The following is an 18,846-nucleotide window of genomic DNA, read 5'->3' on the forward strand; positions in this document are numbered from 1 at the left end:
AGGTTCCAGGTTCCTCGAATCTGCTATCATCAGTCCACTCTTTCTGCCTACCAGAAATTTGTCATGATCTTTTGTCCTTCAATGGCCCCATTCTGTTCTAGTCAAAGTTGTAGGCTTGTACCTTTTAAATTCCTTTATCATTTTACTGGGATCTCAATGGAAAGAAGATAAATATGCATGCTTATTCTACTTTGAACATAAATTCTAGAAGATTTTTTTTGGGGGGGAGGAGATGGGAGAACTTGTATATAGATAAAATTTCAAACTTCTAAAAATATTTTGCTTCATTTGTTTTATCTTCACACACATACCTACACATACATATGTAAACATATTTTTTGGAACAATTTGAAAGTACATTAAATACATCATATACCTTTAGTCTTAAATGTCTCAAGCATATATTTCCTAAGAATCAGACATTCTCTTACATAAGACAGTATAAATTTCAAGATTAGGAAAATTATTTAGTATGATATTATTACTTAACCCATGGTCCATATTCAAACTTTGTCAACTTTGAAGCCCAGGAGCAGTGGCTCATACCTGTAATCCTAGCACTGTGGGAGGCCCAGGTGGGAGGATTGCTTGAGATCAGAAGTTCAAGACCAGCCTGAGTGGAGAGCAAGATTCCGTCTCTACTAAAAAATAGAAAAAAAAAAAAAATTAAAAAAAAAATAAAGAAACAAACTTTGTCAAGTTTCATAATGTTTTTATAGCAAATTTTCATGGTCTAGGAGCAAATTCAGAATTTCACATTACATTTAGTTGTCATGTCTTTTCAACATAGAACAGTTTGTCTTTCTTCATCATCCATAACATTGATATTTTTGAGGTCATTGTAGACTGTCCATTAATTTGGGGTTTTCCTAATATTATGACTTAATTCATTTGTGCATTTTTGTAGGAACATCACAAGTGATCCTATTTCCTTCTTAGAGCATCCTCTCAGTTGCTGCAGGATGTCAGTTGGTCATATTACCGGTGTTAACTTTATTCACTTGTTAAAGTTGGTATTTGCTGGGTTTCTCCATTATGAAGCTACTGTAGAAGAGAACATGTTTTTTTCCCTTTTTATGTTCTTCATTGAGACATTCTCCTGTGTCAGATTAACAAAAAAATAAGCAGAAGTTTATTAATGAATAAACTTCTTATTAATGAATAATTTATTTATGAATGTGCTGTACCCAACACACAGGAGAGGCCTCAGTTCAAAAGTGTATCTCTGAAAACAGTGGATTAGGGGCCTTCTAAAGTATTTTAATAAAGAACAATAAATTTTATAGTGATGAGACAAAGGAGAGAGCAGGTCCAGTCTTTTAAAAGGCAGGAAAATGTGGGAAGATAGTAAAATCTATTCCCAGATTCTTCTGGTGGCTGCTGGTGCCTTCTCTGAGCTGACAAGAAACTGCTGTCTCAATATTTTGGGGAGAAATATTTTGGTCTCTTCCACTATTTTTTTTCCTTTGTTAGGTAATAAGCTATTTGTGAGGAGATCAGAGGATTTAAGGATAGGGAAGTCTTGAGCATTTTGAGGAAAAACAAGCCAGAGGAGGAAGAGTTAGGAAAGATAATGGAAAGTATGAGATCCTGGGGGTGGAAAAGAAATGGTGCCATTCTGAGAGTGAATCACAATTTATCCAAAACAATAGCCCAAGAATGAACATGTAATTAACTTGGTCATCAATGATGGTAGATTTGATTCATAGATTCACATTACTTTATTTATTTCAGTGCCTTTAAAATCTAGTTCTTCTGCCAAAACCGGTCATGAAGATGTCACTGACGAAGACTGGATGGATGAGGGACAAGGGGAAGAGGAGATAACTTTCATTCTATGCTTTTGTATAATTGTCTCTTGGTTATATTACCTATTATAAACCATAAATTGAAAAAGTATTCCTGATTATTCTGAAAAGTCCTTGATAGTTTCTTTTCTTTACAATTTCAATTAGGCCAAGGAAAATCAATGTTAATATGATTCATAATTATCAAGTCTTATATCTATCTATAGCATTATTAATACTTTTGTTACCGAAAGTTCAGTACTTGTCCCCAAGGCTGAATCAGTAAGAACAAAGAATGAGGACAAGTGGTTTAAAGGAAAAGGAAAGAGAAGTTTATTAATTTACTAGCAAATGAGGAGGGCAGCAGACTAGCATCTTGAAAGACCACCATCCTGCCTTTAAACAGAAATATAGGGCTTTTTAAAAGGGCATTTTCAGAAGTTGGGCTCGGGTCTATGTGACCAGTGTCACATGTCATGGCTTTGGTCTATTGTTTAATTGTAGTTGGTGGTTTTGGTCAACCTTATCTCTGGTGAAGATGATCCTGTGACCGCTGGACAATTCTGTTGAGCCATCTCCTATGATTTAAGATACTAGAAAACAAAGAACAAAGAATATTTTTTTGCCCCTTTGATTACTGGACTTGGGCAGGAATGTAGGTTTTAATTTCCAAAAAAGGTGTGAAGGGTTTTAAAGAGACAACACATAATACATTTTGCCCTTTTTCAGACCTTTACCACTGTTACACTTTGAGTACCATTATTGTTTTGCCTATTAAATCTTTAAATTTTTTAACTAAACTTATTTTGAGACTATAGATTCACATACAGTTGTAAGAAATAATACAGAGATCCTGTATAGCCTTTACCTAGTTTCTTCCCAATAAATCCATCTTGCAGAACTAGAGTATAATGCCATAACTGTATCATATTGATAGTCAAGATAGAACATTGCTATCATAAGGATCCTTCCTTCGTGTTGCCCTTTGATAACCATACTCACTTCCCTCCTACCCTTACTTCTCTTTCACATCTGTGAGTACACTTATTTAAAATGTATTAATATATATTTAATAAGAATCTTTTTAGATGTGTGCTCCTATGATCTTTAAAAAGGAACATAAGGGATCTTGTTCATTTCCCCTCAATATTAGTAAATATTAGTAAATATTAGACTCACTGGTTAGTGAGTCTAATTTTGCCTAATAAAGTCATATAAACGGTAAACATCCATTCTTTTCTCTAGCAAAGGCCAGTGGGGCTTAATGCTTTATTTGTAATAAACTTTTAATTTTGGAATAATTATAGACTTACAGAAAGGCAGTAAAGATAGTATAGAGTTCCTACACACCCTTTACCCAACTTCTCTAATATTAACATCTAACATACCATGATACATCTGTCAAAACTAAGTGACTATTGACATGTTACCATTTATGAAACTCTAGATTTTATTTAGATTTCACACTTTTTTTCACTAATCTTTTTCTATTCCAGGACCCAATCCAGGAAATAACAATTTATTTAATTATGGCATTATTTTAATTATAGTCACGTGTTGCATAAGAACATTTCAGTCAATAGATGGATATGACAGTGGTCTCATAAAATTATAATACCTTATTTTTATTGTGCCTTTTCCATGTTTAGAAATGTTTAGCATTTTGTGGAGAGGCGAAGACTGAGTGGTTTTGGCCGCATTGTTGACTTCAAGCAGCACTCGGCTTCTGCACGTAGAACCCGGGAGTCAGAAGACTCATAATTGAATCTCTTCTCCCTCCCACCTCCTGTGAGATTTTTTTGATCTTCAGCTACATTTTTTCGGCTTCGTGAGAAACCTTAGCATCAAACGCAATGGCTAGCAAGGTCACCAACAAGACAGATCTTCGCTCCATGAACTCCCGTATATTCATTGGGAATCTCAACACTCTTGTGGTCAAGAAGTCTGATGTGGAGGCAATCTTCTCGAAATATGGCAAAATTGTGGGTTGCTCTGTTCACAAGGGCTTTGCCTTCGTTCAGTATGTTAATGAGCGAAATGCCTGGGCTGCTGTAGCAGGAGAGGATGGCAGAATGATTGCTGGCCAAGTTTTAGATATTAATGTGGCTGCAAAGCCAAAAGTGAATCGAGGAAAAGCAGGTGTGAAACAATCTGCAGCGGAGATGTACAGGTCAGGACCAGAACACTCTTCTCCGTCCCCTCTCCTCAGCTCCTCTTTTGACTTGGCCTATGACTTTCAATGGGATTATTATGACAGGATGTACAGTTACCCAGCATGTGTTCCTCCTCCTCCTCCTCCTCCTCCTCCTCCTCCTCCTCCTCTTGCTTGGGCTGTGGTACCCTCAAAACACCAGTGTGTATCAGGAAACACCTCACAAAGGGGGGAAAGTGGCTTCAATTCTAAGAGTGGACAGCAGGGTTCTTCTTCCAAGTCTGGAAAGTTGAAAGCAGATGACCTTCAGGCCATTCAGAAGGAATTGACTCAGATAAAACAAAAAGTGGACTCTCTACTGGAAAACCTGGAAAAACTTGAAAAGGAACAGAGCAAACAAGCAGTAGAGATGAAGAATGATAAGTCAGAAGAGGAGCAGAGCAGCAGCTCCCAGAAGAAAGACGAGACTAATGTGAAGATGGAGTCTGAGGGGGGGGTGCAGATGACTGCTGAGAAGGGGGACCTACTGGATGATGATGATAATGAAGATCAGGGGGATGACCAGCTGGAGTTGATCAAGGATGATGAAAAAGAGGCTGAGGAAGGAGAGGATGACTCTTAAGCACATAGTGGGGTTTAGAAATCTTATCCCATTATTTCTTTACCTAGGCACTTGTCTAAGATCAAAATTTTCACCAGATCCTCTCCCCTAGTATCTTCAGCACATGCTCACTGTTCTCCCCATCCTTGTCCTTCCCATGTTTATTAATTCATACTGCCCTGCGCCTAGTCCCATTTTCACTTCCTTTGATGCTCCTAGTAGTTTTAAGTCTTAGCCTGTAACTTTTTGCTTTTAATTTTGATACCTCGTTGATTTAACAATAAAAAGGATGTATGGTTTTTTGTTAAAAAAATGTTTAGATACACACATACTTACCATTGTAACAATTGCTTAAAGTGTTCAATACAGTAACATCCTGTTATGGGTTTGTGGCCTAGGACCGATCTAGCCTCTACCATGTAGGCTAGGCGTGTAGTAGGCTAAACCACCTAGGTTTGTATAAGTACACTATGATGTTCGTACAACCAAGAATTTGCCCAGTGACGCATTCCTCAGAACATAGCCCTATTGTTAATTGATGCATGAGTGTATGAGAATTTATCCAGTGCTTCTTGGAGAACAAAAGTATAAAACAATTCTATTTCATATCTAAAATACTTTCATGTTAAGATGTTATCCAAATCTAGCCATCTAACAAATAATATTGGTTTAACTTATCCATGAAAATCTGTCCCAGTATCAATAGAAAAAAATGAATCAATAAACTGAAGGGCTGTTAGATATTTCAAAACTGCTTAGGGAATATTGTGCACATATTGTTTTTTGGCTATTTATTTGAGAAGCCATTAAAACTGGGATTTTTTGAAAAAACAAAACAAAAGTTGAAGGTTTACAAAAACATGTACCATTAATCTTCAGTTGATTTCTGCTTTCTGGGTGGTAGAATATAATCCGATAAATATTTTAGAAGTTTTCTTTCAAATTTACACATTATTCAGTTAATTCAACATTCTTTTGACAGATACTTACTGAATGCCTGCAATATGCCAAACACTATTGAAACTCATGGGACTCATCAGTGCAGAGCAGATATCCTGATTGTAAGAGGTTCTCAGCGTCTTCTCACAAATTGCAGCAATTGTCTTTTAATCACTCTGGCTTTTATTGTTCCCTTTTGTCTCTGTGTGAAGATCCATATGATACTGAAATATTAAACATTCATTCTTCTCCAATGAGACTATACTCATGACTAAATCCCTCTTTTGAAAAAAAGTGTTTTCCTTAGCTGCTCTGAGAAGGGTTTTATAGTTCACCCTGGCATTTTTTTTCTTTTCATTTTTTTAGTAGGAAAGCACCCCTAGAATTAGTACGACTTGGAAAGGGACTCCTATACCTGGAATTGTTGTTTTCTTGAATCCCACCATCAAATATTCCTGGGGCTACAGCAATGTTAATTAACTTTCCTATTGCCCCCCCCCCACAACACTGTATGATTCCTTTGTATGAAATTCAGAATGGGCAAAACTCATCTATGATGACACATTTAGAACAATGGTTACCCTTTCTAGAGAACTAACCCAGACAGGTCACAAAACAGCCTTCTGAGATGCTTTAAATATTCCATATCTTGATCTGATTGGTGGGTACAAGGATGTCTACACATATAAAAATTTTCAGGCTATCTGTTTAAGTTATTGATGATATATAAAAGTATATAAATCTTAAGAAAACAGGCCCACACTGGTGTGGTGGCTCACCCTGTAATCCTAGCACTCCGGTAGGCTGAGGTGAGAGGATCTCTTGAGGTCAGGAGTTCGAGACAAGCCTGAGTGAGATGGAGACCCCTCTCTACTAAAAATAGAAAAAATTAGTAGGGCATGGTAGTGCATGCCTGTAGTCCCAGCTACTCGGGAGGCTGAGGCAGAAGGATTGCTTGAGCCTGGGAGTTTGAGGTTGCTGTGAGCTAGGCTAATGCCACGGCACTCTAGCCCAGGCAACAGAGCAAGACTATCTCAAAAAAAATAATAAAAAAATAAAATAAAAAATAAACCCCTTTTCTTTATAAATTACCCAGTCTCAGATGTTACTTTATAACAATGCCAAATGGACTAAGACACTACATCTTATTATTTTATTTATTTTTTTGAGACAGTCTCTTGCTGTGTTGCCCGTGCTAGAGTGCCGTGGCATCAGCCTAGCTCACAGCAACCTCAAACTCCTGGATTCAAGCGATCCTTCTGCCTCAGCCTCCCGAGTAACTGGGACTACAGGCATGTGCCACCATGCCCGGCTAAATTTTTCTATATATTTTTAGTTGGCCAATTAATTTCTTTATAGTAGAGACGAGGTCTCGCTCTTGCTCAGGCTGGTTTTGAACTCCTGACCTTGAGCTATCCGCCCGCCCCAGCCTCCCAGAGTGGTAGGGTTATAGGCGTTAGCCAGTGTGCCCGGCCAAGACATTACATCTTAACTACATTTAATTGATAAAAATAAGTCAATTTGAATGGATCACTGTTGACAGTGTTGCAGGAGGAAAAAGATATTTTTTTAATATGCTGCTGATGGAATATGGATAACATTTACCAAGGACATACTTCAAAAGAAGAGGAAAAGGCCGAGTGCACAAAGACATTTAGAGCTCCACATTGTATTCCAGTCAAAACTAGAAAGTATCTAAAATACTGCTGTGGAGAAATTACTAGGCAAATCGTTACAAGTTTTGGCAATGGATTGATATTTCAATTAAAAGTGACAAATGTCAGGAACACATAAATATGTAAAAACAAATATATAAAGTAATATTAAAACAGTATACTTGTGTTGATACCTCATAAAATTTATAGTATAGTTGGATTGTAGTTTTTTTTTTTGTTTTGTTTTTTTTTTCTTTCTTGAGACAGAGTCTCGCTTTATTACCCAGGCTAGAGTGAGTGCCGTGGCGTCAGCCTAGCTCACAGCAACCTCCAACTCCTGGGCTCAAGAGATCCTCCTGCCTCAGCCTCCTGAGTAGCTGGGACTACAGGCATGCGCTACCATGCCTGGCTAGTTTTTTCTATATATATTTTAGTTGTCCAGCTAATTTCTTTCCATTTCTTTAGTGGAGACGGGGTCTCGCTCTTGCTTAGGTTGGTCTTTAACACCTGAGCTCAAATGATCCGCCTGCCTCCACCACCCAGGGTGCTAGGATTACAGGGTGAGCCACCGTGCACAGCCTAAAATTTATAATATAAACAGTAGGATTGGAAGGGACCCTGTTGCTATATAACAAATAATTTTTAAATGATGTTTTCTTCCTTATTTAAATATTTTGTTTTGCTTTGTTTGATACCATCTAATTAAAAAGTTAAAACATAAAAATGTGAAAAAACAAAAGAGCAGAGAGAACTAAAATTCTCTCCTAGGGCTGTGTGTTATCTTTTTTTTTACACTGGTGCACTTGGATATTATCTTTTAGAATGTTTTCACATTTACACACTGTGGTGGTTTATTTACTATTTATAATTGTGATACCCTTTGTTCCTTTTTAATTTTATAAACTCAACACTGATATATTCTTAGAGAATATCTAGTCCAACCTTCTCATTTTCAGACTGAGAATATTGAGGCCCAGGGAAATTAAGGGACTGCTCAAAGTCACACAACTTGTCAGATGCAAGTTATTTTTTAGATTATATATAAGCATTACTTCTTTTCTTTTTCTTTTTTTTTTGTTTTTTTTTTTTTGAGACAGGGTCTCCCTCTGTTGTCAGGGCTAGAGTGCTGTGGTGTCAGCCTAGTTCACAGCAACCTCAAACTCCTGGGTTCAAGCAATCCTCCTGCTTCAGCCTCTCAAGTAGCTGGGACTACTGGCACATGCCACCATGCCCAGTTTATTTTTTCTATTTTTAGTAGAGATGGGGTCTTGCTCTTGCTCAGGACGGTCTTGAACTCTTGACCTCAAGCAATCCTCCTGCCTCAGCCTCCCAAAGTGACATCATTTTAAAACTTTTTTATTTTAGTATAGTTGTAGATTCATGGAAAGTAGCAAAATGCTACATAGAATCCCATGAACCCTTCACCCAGCTTCTTCCAAAGGTGACATCCTATATGACCTTAGTATAATACTATGATATTATTTTACATTAATAATGATTTTAAGTTCATTGAAGGTCTGCAACAGCAATCAAAGTGGCCAAATAATTTTATCTCAGACTTAATTTCATCTGGCTCCATAGTAGAAGATTGCATAAAAAATGGTGGTGTGTTCTTTTAAGATAGATAACCTTTAATCATGGAAGAGGTGGCAATTTGCATATGCAAGAGAACTCTTCATTAGTTAGAATATGGTTTGTTTAAAGTTCATCTGCTTTAAATTTAATGTAGTACATAATGGTTAACTAATCAACCTTGATTCTCTACACATTCATATGTCCTCAAAATTTTAGTTGAAAGCCTTCTATATTCAGTTGCCTATAATTAATGTGACAATCCTTAAGTCACATCATAATATATTGAATTGTGTAGAATGAATTATGCTATTCTAAGAGATGATGTGACAGTTTAAAATATAATTCAATATAAACATTTTAACTGTTTGATATCTACTTAATTGAAGTACATGTAAATATTTTGACAAAGCAGCTTATCCCTGTGGATGGATTAAAAGAGCTAAGAGTTCCAATATCTTTATTTTTTTTTTACTTATGCATCTTTATTAATAGACTTAATGTATATGTATTCACCATTTATGTCATGTATAAATTATTAAAGATACAATTATTTAGAGAAAATAAACCATACACAAACACATACACATATTGTATGTGTGAAATACTTTATTATTTTCACCATTTCTTAAAAATGCCATCTACATTCAAAATGTTTATTTCACTCATTCTTATGCATTCCACTAATTTCCTCATATTTATGTTCTTTTTTTTTGTCCTTTGAAATCTTTCTTAAATGCCAACACTCATTTTATTTTATTTTATTTTATTATTTTTTTTTATTTCAGCATATTATGGGGGGTACAGATTTTAAGGTTTCAATAAATGCCCATTTCCCCCCCTCCCCCCAAAATTCTGAGTCTCCATCATGACCATCCCCCAGATGGTGCACATCTCACTCATTATGTATGTATATACCCACCCCCCTCCCCCCTGCCCAATACCCTATTACTGTAGTACCTATGTGTCCACTTAGGTGCTACTCAGTTAATACCAGTTTGCTGGAGAATATATCTGGTGCTTGTTTTTCCATTCTTGGGATACTTCACTTAGTAGTATGGGTTCCAGCTCTAACCAGGAAAATATAAGATGTGCTATATCCCCATTGTTTCTTAGAGCTGAATAGTACTCCATGGTATACATATACCACCTTTTATTAATCCATTCTTGGATTGATGGGCACTTGGGCTGTTTCCACAGCCTTGCAATTATGAATTGTGCTGCTATAAACATTTGAGTGCAGGTGTCTTTTTTGTAGAGTGTCACTGGATCATTTGGGTAGATGCCCAGCAATGGGATTGCTGGATCAAATGGTAGATTCACTTGTATCGCTTTAAGGTATCTCCATATTGCTTTCCACAGAGGTTGAACTAGTTTGCAGTCCCACCAGCAGTGTAGGAGTGTTCCTCTCTCTCCGCAACCACGCCAGCATTTATTGTTTGGAGACTTTTTGATAAAGGCCATTCTCACTGGAGTTAAGTGATATCTCATTGTGGTTTTGATTTGCATTTCCCTGATGATTAGAGATGTTGAGCATTTTTTCATATGTTTGTTGGCCATTCTTCTGTCTTCTTTAGAAAAGTTTCTGTTCAAGTCCTTTGCCCACTTGTTAATGGGGTTATTTGATTTTTTCTTCCTGATTTTCATGAGTTCTAAGTATATTCTAGTTATCAGTCCCTTATCGGATGCATAGGATGCAAAAATTTTCTCCCATTCTGTAGGCTGTCTGTTTACTTTCATGACTATTTCTTTGGCTGTGCAGAAGCTTTGTAGTTTGATCATGTCCCAATTATTTATTTTTGTTGCTGCTGTGATTGCCTTTGGGGACTTCTTCATGAACTCTTTGCCCAGGCCGATGTCTAGGAGAGTGTTTCCGACTTTTTCCTCTAGAGTTCTAATAGTTTCATACCTTAGGTTTAAGTCTGTTATCCAGCGTGAGCTGGTTTTTGTGAGAGGTGAAAGGTGTGGGTCCTGTTTTAGCCTTCTACAGGTGGCTATCCAGTTTTCCCAGCACCATTTATTGAAAAGGGATTCTTTTCCCCAGCGTATGTTTTTGTCTGCTTTGTCAAAGATTAGATGGCTATATGAGGATGGTTTTATATCAGGATTCTCACATCTGTTCCACTGGTCCATATTCCTATTTTTGTGCCAATACCATATTGATTTAATTACTACAGCTTTGTAGTATAGTTTGATATCTGGCATATTAATGCCTCCCATTTTGTTTTTGTTGCCTAGAATTGCTCTTGATATTCGGGGTCTTCTTTGGTTCCATACGAAGCGTAAAAGTATTTTTTCTATATCTGTGAAGAATGCTGATGGGATTTTAATAGGTATTGCATTGAATCTGTAGATCAGTTTGGGTAGTATAGACATTTTGATGATATTGAGTCTGCCGATCCACGAGCATGGTATGGATTTCCATCTGTTTACATCCTCTGCTATTTCCTTCCTCAGTGGTTCATAGTTCTCCTTGTAGAGGTCTTTTACATCCTTGGTTAAGTATATTGCTAGGTACTTTAATTTCTTTGTTGCTATTGTGAAGGGAATTGAGTCTTTGATTTGGTTCTCAATGAGATTGTTGTTGGCGTATATGAATGCCTCTGATTTCTGTGTATTGATTTTGTATCCTGAGACTTTACTAAATTCATTGATCAGTTCCAGGAGTTTCTTGGTTGAATCTTTGGGGTTTTCTAGATACAATATCATATCATCACCAAACAGTGAAAGTTTGATCTCTTCTGCCCCTATTTGGATACCTTTGATTCCATTTTCCTGTCTGATTGCTGTAGCCAAGACTTCCAGCACTATGTTGAACAGAAGTGGAGATAGTGGGCAGCCTTGTCTGGTTCCAGTTCTAAGTGGGAATGATTTCAATTTTTCCCCATTCAGTATGATGTTGGCTATGGGTCTGTCGTATATGGCTTGTATCATTTTTAGGTATGTCCCTTCTATGCCTATTTTCTTAAGTGTTCGTATCATGAAAGGGTGTTGAATTTTGTCAAAAGCTTTTTCTGCATCTATTGAAAGAATCATGTGGTCTTTGTTTTTGCTTCTGTTTATGTGGTGAATTGCATTTATAGATTTACGTATGTTGAACCATCCCTGCATCCCTGGGATGAAGCCCACTTAGTCGTGGTGAATTATTTTTTTGATAAGTGTTTGGATTCGGTTAACTAAGATTTTGTTGAAAATTTTTGCATCTATATTCATTAGGGATATTGGTCTGTAGTTTTCTTTTTTTGTTGCATCCTTTCCTGGTTTCGGTATCAGAGTAATATTCGCTTCATAAAAGGTGTCGGGGAGGTTTCCGTTCTTCTCGATGTTGTGGAATAGTTTCTGCAAGATAGGTACTAGTTCTTCTTTGTAAGTATGGTAAAATTCAGGTGTGAAGCCATCTGGACCGGGACTTTTCTTTTTAGGGAGATTTTTAATTGCTGTTTCTATTTCAGCTGTTGAGATTGGTCTGTTCAGGGACTCTATTTCTTTCTGGTTGAGCCTAGGGAGGCTGTGTGTTTCTAGAAATTTGTCCATTTCCTCCACATTTTCTAGTTTGTGTGCATAAAGATTTTTGTAGTATTCATAAATTGTATCTTGTATCTCTTTGGGATCAGTTGTGATATCTCCTTTTTTATTCCTGATGGAGCTTATTAGAGATTTCTCTTTTCTGCTTTTCGTTAGCTTAGCCAATGGTGTGTCAACTTTATTTTTTCAAAGAACCAACTTTTTGTTTTATTAATCTCCTGAATAGCTTCCCTGTTTTCAATTTCATTTAGTTTTTATTTGATCTTGTTGATTTCACTTCTTCTGCTGGGTTTGGGGTTGGTCTGTTCTTCTTTTTCCAGCTCTTTGAGTCGTTTCATTAGCTTGTCTATTTGTGATCTTCTTGTCTTTTGGTTATAGGCATTTATGGAGATAAACTTTCCTCTCAGAACTGCTTTAGCTGTGTCCCAGAGGAGTTGATAACTTGTCTCTCCATTGTCGTTTTCTTCATAGAATTTGTTTATTTCCGTCTTGATTTCTTCATTTATGAAGTAATCATTTAGTAGGAGGTTGTTTAATTTCCACGTTTTTGTGTAGAAATGTGAGTTTCTGTTAGGGTTGATTTCTAGTTTTATTCCACTATGATCTGAGAAGGTGCATGGTATGATTTCTATTTTTTTAAATTTCGTGAGATTTTCTTTGTGTCCTAGGATATGGTCAATCTTAGAGAATGTCCCGTGAGCTGATGAGAAGAACCTATATTCAGTGGATTTTGGGTAGAATGTTCTGTAAATGTCAGTCAGACCCAATTGTTCTAGAGTTTTGTTTAAGTCCATTATTTCTTTATTAATTTTCTGTTTGGAGGATCTGTCTCGTGCCGTCAGTGGGGTGTTGAAATCTCTGGTGATTATGGAGTTGCTATTAATCCATTTGCTTAGCTCCAGTAAGGTTTGCTTTATGAATCTGGGTGCACCTAAGTTAGGTGCATATATATTTAAAATTGTTATCTCTTCTTGTTGGACTGTGCCCTTCACCATTATATAATGACCCTCTTTGTCTTTTACTACTTTTGTTGGTTTAAAAACTAAATCATCTGAAATTAGAACTGCCACACCAGCCTTCTTTTGGCTTCTATTTGCTTGGAATATTGATCTCCACCCTTTAATTTTTAGTCTATATGCTTCCTTGCAGGTTAGATGTGTTTCCTGAAGACAGCATATACTTGGCTTGTATTTTCTTATCCATTCAGCCAGCCTATGTCTCTTGAGTGGAGAGTTTAAGCCATTCACATTTGTTGAGAGAACTGATAGGTAAGGTAGATTACTGATCATTCTGTTGGGTTGGATGTTGTTGCTATGATTTCTGTCTTGAGCCATTGTAATATCTGGCCTTTAATATCTTTGGGTTTTGGTTGTTTTTATATTTGTGGGTTATTATTATGATGTTCTGTGCATAACGCTGTTTTAAGTACTTCTTGTAGGACTGGTCTTGTCTTGGTGAATTCTCTGAGTCTTTGCTTGTCTGAGAATGTTTTTATTTCTCCTTCATATACGAAGCTTAGTTTTGCAGGGAATAATATTCTAGGCTGGGCATTGTTTTGTTTCAAAAGAGTGAGAATGGGGCCCCAGTCTCTCCTTGCTTGTAAGGTCTCATTAGAGAAGTCTGATGTTATTCGAATTGGCTTTCCCTTGTATGTTACTTGCTTCTTTTGTCTTACAGCTCTTAGAAGGGCCTCTTTAGTTGATACTTTCGTCAGTCTGATGACTGCATGTCGTGACGTCTTCCTGTTTGCATTGAATCTCCCAGGGGTCCTCTGAGCTTCTTGAACTTGTATATCAAGATTTTGAGCAAGGCCTGGAAATTTTCCTCTATTATATCTTCAAACAGCTTGTCCAAGCCTTGAGTGTTGTCTTCTTCCCCTTCTGGTAACCCTATGACCCTCACATTAGGTTTCTTCACATAATCCCACAGCTCTTGTAGGCTTTGCTCTTTTCTCTTGTTTCTCTGCTCTATTTCTGTGACTGATTTATTTAATTGGAGGGTGTTATCTTCAAGCTCTGAGATTCTTTCTTCTGTTTGATCTACCCTGTTCTTGCGACTTTCCACTGTATTTTGTAGTTCCTTGAATTGATTCTTCATTTTCAGGAGTTCGGTTACACTTTTCTTCATTGTGTCTATTTCTTTTCCCATATCCTGGAGGCTTTTTGTGGTTTCTTTGTGTTGGTTATTGAGTTGTTGTTGCAGCTCGGTGAGTATTCTTATGATCCACATACGAAATTCCTCTTCTGTCATATTGGTTGCCTGATTTTGGTTGGTGTCTGTTTCTAGGGGGCTGGTTCTCCTCTTTGGGGGTGTGTTTTCTGTTTGGTTCTTCATATTTCCTGAGTTCTTTCACTGATTTCTTCCCATGTCGATCAGTTGTTGTTTCTTTCCTTAAGTTATTGTTTGGGTATTCACACGCCTTGTTTAGTTTCTGAGGCGTTAGGTGGTATCTGTGGGTGAAATTGGACCACTCCCTGTATATTGAGTCAGTGGGTGCCGTGGAAAGGCTGTGCAAGATGCCGTCCCTGTCAGTAGGTGGCGTTTGCTTGGAGGAACAGGCTATGCTGTTGTTTTTGTGTCCTGTTATCAGCTCTTATTCTGGGCGGAGCTGGGTTGGGTAAGCCTGCCCTCAGGCCGTTAGCAGGGGTCAAAGTTCTGTTCTCTGCTTCCAGGGAAAGCTGTCAGGGCGGGGCTGGAATGGTCCCGCTCAGCCAGAAAATCTGGGTGTGGGGGTGGGGCTGTCTGAGACCCGCAGTCTGGAGCGGGCCTCGCTTCTTTCCACCCTCCCCAAGTCTGCAGCTACTCCTGGGCCTCTGCCATCAGGCCAGACCACAAGCCACCAGGCCTCCCCGGACTGTGATGCTGGCGGGGAGGTTCCCTGCACAGGAACGCCACCTGGGTTGGGCGCACAGCCTCCTCCTGGGAGGAGGGTTGCCCTCTGGGACGCCGATCCGCCCCTGGAGGCACACACACCTCAGTAGGCTGTTCATGTATAACCCTTCTGTGCCCCGGGCAATGCTAGCCCTCGGTGCAAGGGATCTGGTCTGCAGGTCCGACCTCTGGGTCCCAGAGTTCAAACTGTATCCCCACCAGGGAGAGGAGTTCTGGTCCCAATTCACCCACAGGGAGCCCAAGCTGAGTCTATGTCTCTCAGCCTCTGAGTCGGCACCGTTCTCCTGGGAACACCGTGCCAGCAGCACCTGGGAGGGCGGGCGGGCAGGGAGGTCACAGTCTGAGTTCCCCTGAGTCAGCTGTAGGGTCCCAAACGGGAAGGTCCCGTTCCCTGGAGGTGCCTCTGGCTGGTGGCTGTATTGTCTCTCTGGGCAGCCGCGGGTAGGGTCGGCGGAGGGTAGGAGGAGGCAATATGGCTCCTGGCACGCGGCTCGGGTCTGTGCACACGGAGGTGCCCAGAGGAAGTTGGGAACCCGGTGCCACGTCTGCTACAGGCTTACCGCTGGCTGGCGGCGGCGGTCTCTGGGCTGGTGTCCGCAGGTCTCTCCACCCGCTGGGGAGCCCACCAGCAGTCCCAAATGCAGGGGAGGGGAAACAGCAAATGCACCTACCCTTGCCGCTGGTCTCCGGGCTGCTCCGGTGGTCTCAGCCTCCAGTTCTCCTCCGCAGCCTCCTCCCGTGGAGTCTCCCGGGGTCTCAGGTACCCCTCCTTCCGGCCCTTGTCTGCTGTATGCTCGTCTTCTTGCTTCTTTCCTCTAATTTCTGCTAGAATCTGTCTTTTCTGCAGACACACTCTGTCTGGCGGTGTTATTCGTCCGCCATCTTGCTCCACCTCCCGGGAGTCCCAACACTCATTTTAAATTAAAGACCTCAATTGAATGTTACTTAGCAATTACATAAATCTGCATTGCACAATATTTGACAATTTAGGTGTCTAATATAACTTCTAAATTCTTAGTTCTTTAAAAGCCTAAGTTTATATATTTATAAATATATAATATATACATGTATATTCCACTTTGCTTTTCCTATTGTCTCTCCTTCTGTCCCCTAGCAATAAGAACATGTCTATATGTATATAATAAATATATAAGTGTGTATTAATCTCAATTTATTTTTACAAGTTAATTTAATACATAATTTGAGTAATTTATGCCCTGGATTTTGTTTCCTGGTAGATTAAGCTCATCATGTTATTGATTTGAAGCAGACTTTACCACTGCATTTTACTTCTGTATTAATTTGCCAGGATTATCATAACAAAGTAGCACCAACTGAGTGGCTTAAAATAACAAAAATTTGTTGTCTCACAGTTCTGTAATCTAGAAGTCTAAAATCGAGATGCCAGCAGGGCTAGGTTCCTTTTGAGACTCCAGATAGAACCATTCTTTGCCCCTTCCTGTCCTCTGGCCGTGGCTAGCAATCTCTGGTGTTCCTTGTCTTCCAGCTGCATCACTCTGATCTTTCCCTCTGCTATCTTCTCTCCAATATCTTTATTTTTTAAAACCACTTTATTGAGGTATGATTGATGTATAAAAATCTTGATGAGTTAGGGGATAAACACCCGTGAAGGTCATCAACCAATCTATCACCTCCAAAAGTTTCCTCCTGTCTCCTCTTTTTTAGTGGTAAAAACACTAACATAAGATCTTCTCTAATAGTAAATTTAAAGTATATAATACAGTATTGTTAGTTACAGGCACTATTCTGTATAGTAGATCCCAAGACCTTATTTATCTTGCATAACTGAAATTTCGTACCCTTTAACCATTACGTCCACGTTTCCTTGTTCCCCTTGCCCCTGGCAACCAACATTCTATTCTCTGCTTATATGAATTTGGCTATTTTAGATTACACATATAAGTGAAATTGTACAGTATTTTTCTTTCTGTGTCTGGCTTATTCTACTTAACATAATACTCTCCAGGTCCAACATAGGTTATTTTGTTGCCAAAGGCAGGATTTCCTTCTTTTAAGGCTGAATAGTAGTCTGTTGTATGTATATACCACAATTTCTTTATCCATTAATCCATCGATGGGCACTTAGGTGTTCCCATATCTTGGCTATTGGGGAAAAATGCTGTAATGCACATGGAAGTGTAGGTATCTCTTTGAGATTGTGATTTATGTTCATTTAGATACATACCCAGAACTGGAATTGCTAGATCATATGATAGTTTTATTTTTAATATTTTGAGGAAGCTCCATATTGTTTTCCATGCTGGTTGTGCCAATTTGCATTCCCACTGACCACGTACAGGAGTACCCTTTTCTTCATGTTCTTACCAACACTTATCTTTTATTTATCATAACCATCCTAACAGACGTGAGGTGATAATCTCATTGTGGTTTTGACTTGCATTTCCCTGAAGATTAGTGATGTTGAGCATTTTTTCATATATCTGTTGGTCATTTGTATGTTTTCTTTGGAGAAATGTTTATGCAGGTCCTTTGCCCATTTTTTATTCAGGTTGTTTTTTATGTTGTTGAGTTGTTTGAGTTCCTTATATATTTTGCATATGAACCCTTTAACAGATGTACGGTTGAAATGCAACTCATTTTTGTATGTTGATTTTGTATCTTGAAACTTTACTGAATTTGTTTATTCTAATAGTTTTTTTGGTGGAATCTGTAGGATTTCCTATAGATAAAATCAGATCATATCTGCAAACCCAGACAATTTTACTTCTTTTCAATCTGAATGCCTATTTCTTTCTTATGCTCAATTGCTCTGACTAGGACTTCCAATACTATTATGTTGAATAGAAGTGGTGAGAGTGAGTATGCTTATCTTATTCTTGATCTTAGAGGGAAAGTGTTCAGCTTATCCCCATTAAGTATGATGTTAGCTATGGGCTTGTCTTACATGGCCTTTATTGTGTTGAGGTGCATTACTTCTACACCTAATTTGTTCAGAGTTTTTATCATGAAAGGATGTTGAACTTTGTCAAATGCTTTTTCTGCATCTGTTGAGATAATCATAAAATTTTTGTCCTTCATTCTGTCAATGTGGTGTATCACACTTATAGATTTGCATATATTAAAGCCACCCTTGTATACCAGAGATAAATTCTAATTGATCATGGTGAATAATCCTTTTAATGTGCTGGGGTTTTTTGTTTTTGGGTTTTTTTGTTTTTGAGACAGTCTCACTCTGCTGCCCAGGCTGGAGTGCAGTGGCGTAATCATAGCTCACTGTAGCCTCAAATTCCTAGGCTCAGGTCATCCTCTCTCCAGCCTCAGCCTCCCAAGTAGCTAGGACTACAGGCACACACCACCACACCTGGCTAATTTTTTAAAATTTTTGTAGAGATCGGGTCTCACTATGTTGCCCAGGCTGCTCTCGAATTACTGGCCTTAAGCATCTTCCTGCCTTGGCCTCCCAAATTGCTAGGATTACAGGCGTAAGCCCCTATTCCCTGCCTTAATGTGCTGCTAAACATGGTTTACCAGTATTTTGTTGAGGATTTTTATACTTATGTTTATAAGGGATGTTGGCCTGTAATTTTCTTTTCTTGTAATGTCCTTGTCTGGCTTTAGTATCAGGGCAATGTTGGCCTCATAAAATGACTTTGGAAGTGATTTTCCCTCCTTAATTTTTTGGAAGATTTTGAAAAGGGTTAGTGTTAATTCTTTAAATGTTTGGTAGAATATAGAGCAAAA

At 38.5% G+C, this 18,846-nt stretch overlaps 1 pseudogene; it reads left to right on the forward strand.

Moving 5' to 3' along the window:
• The first annotated feature begins 3,508 nt into the window (after positions 1 to 3,508).
• Positions 3,509 to 4,760, forward strand: LOC105867094 (heterogeneous nuclear ribonucleoprotein C pseudogene; annotated as a pseudogene).
• Positions 4,761 to 18,846: the final 14,086 nt, after the last annotated feature.

Source organism: Microcebus murinus, chromosome X, assembly GCF_040939455.1.
Source record: "Microcebus murinus isolate Inina chromosome X, M.murinus_Inina_mat1.0, whole genome shotgun sequence".
Taxonomy (NCBI): Eukaryota; Metazoa; Chordata; class Mammalia; order Primates; family Cheirogaleidae; genus Microcebus; species Microcebus murinus.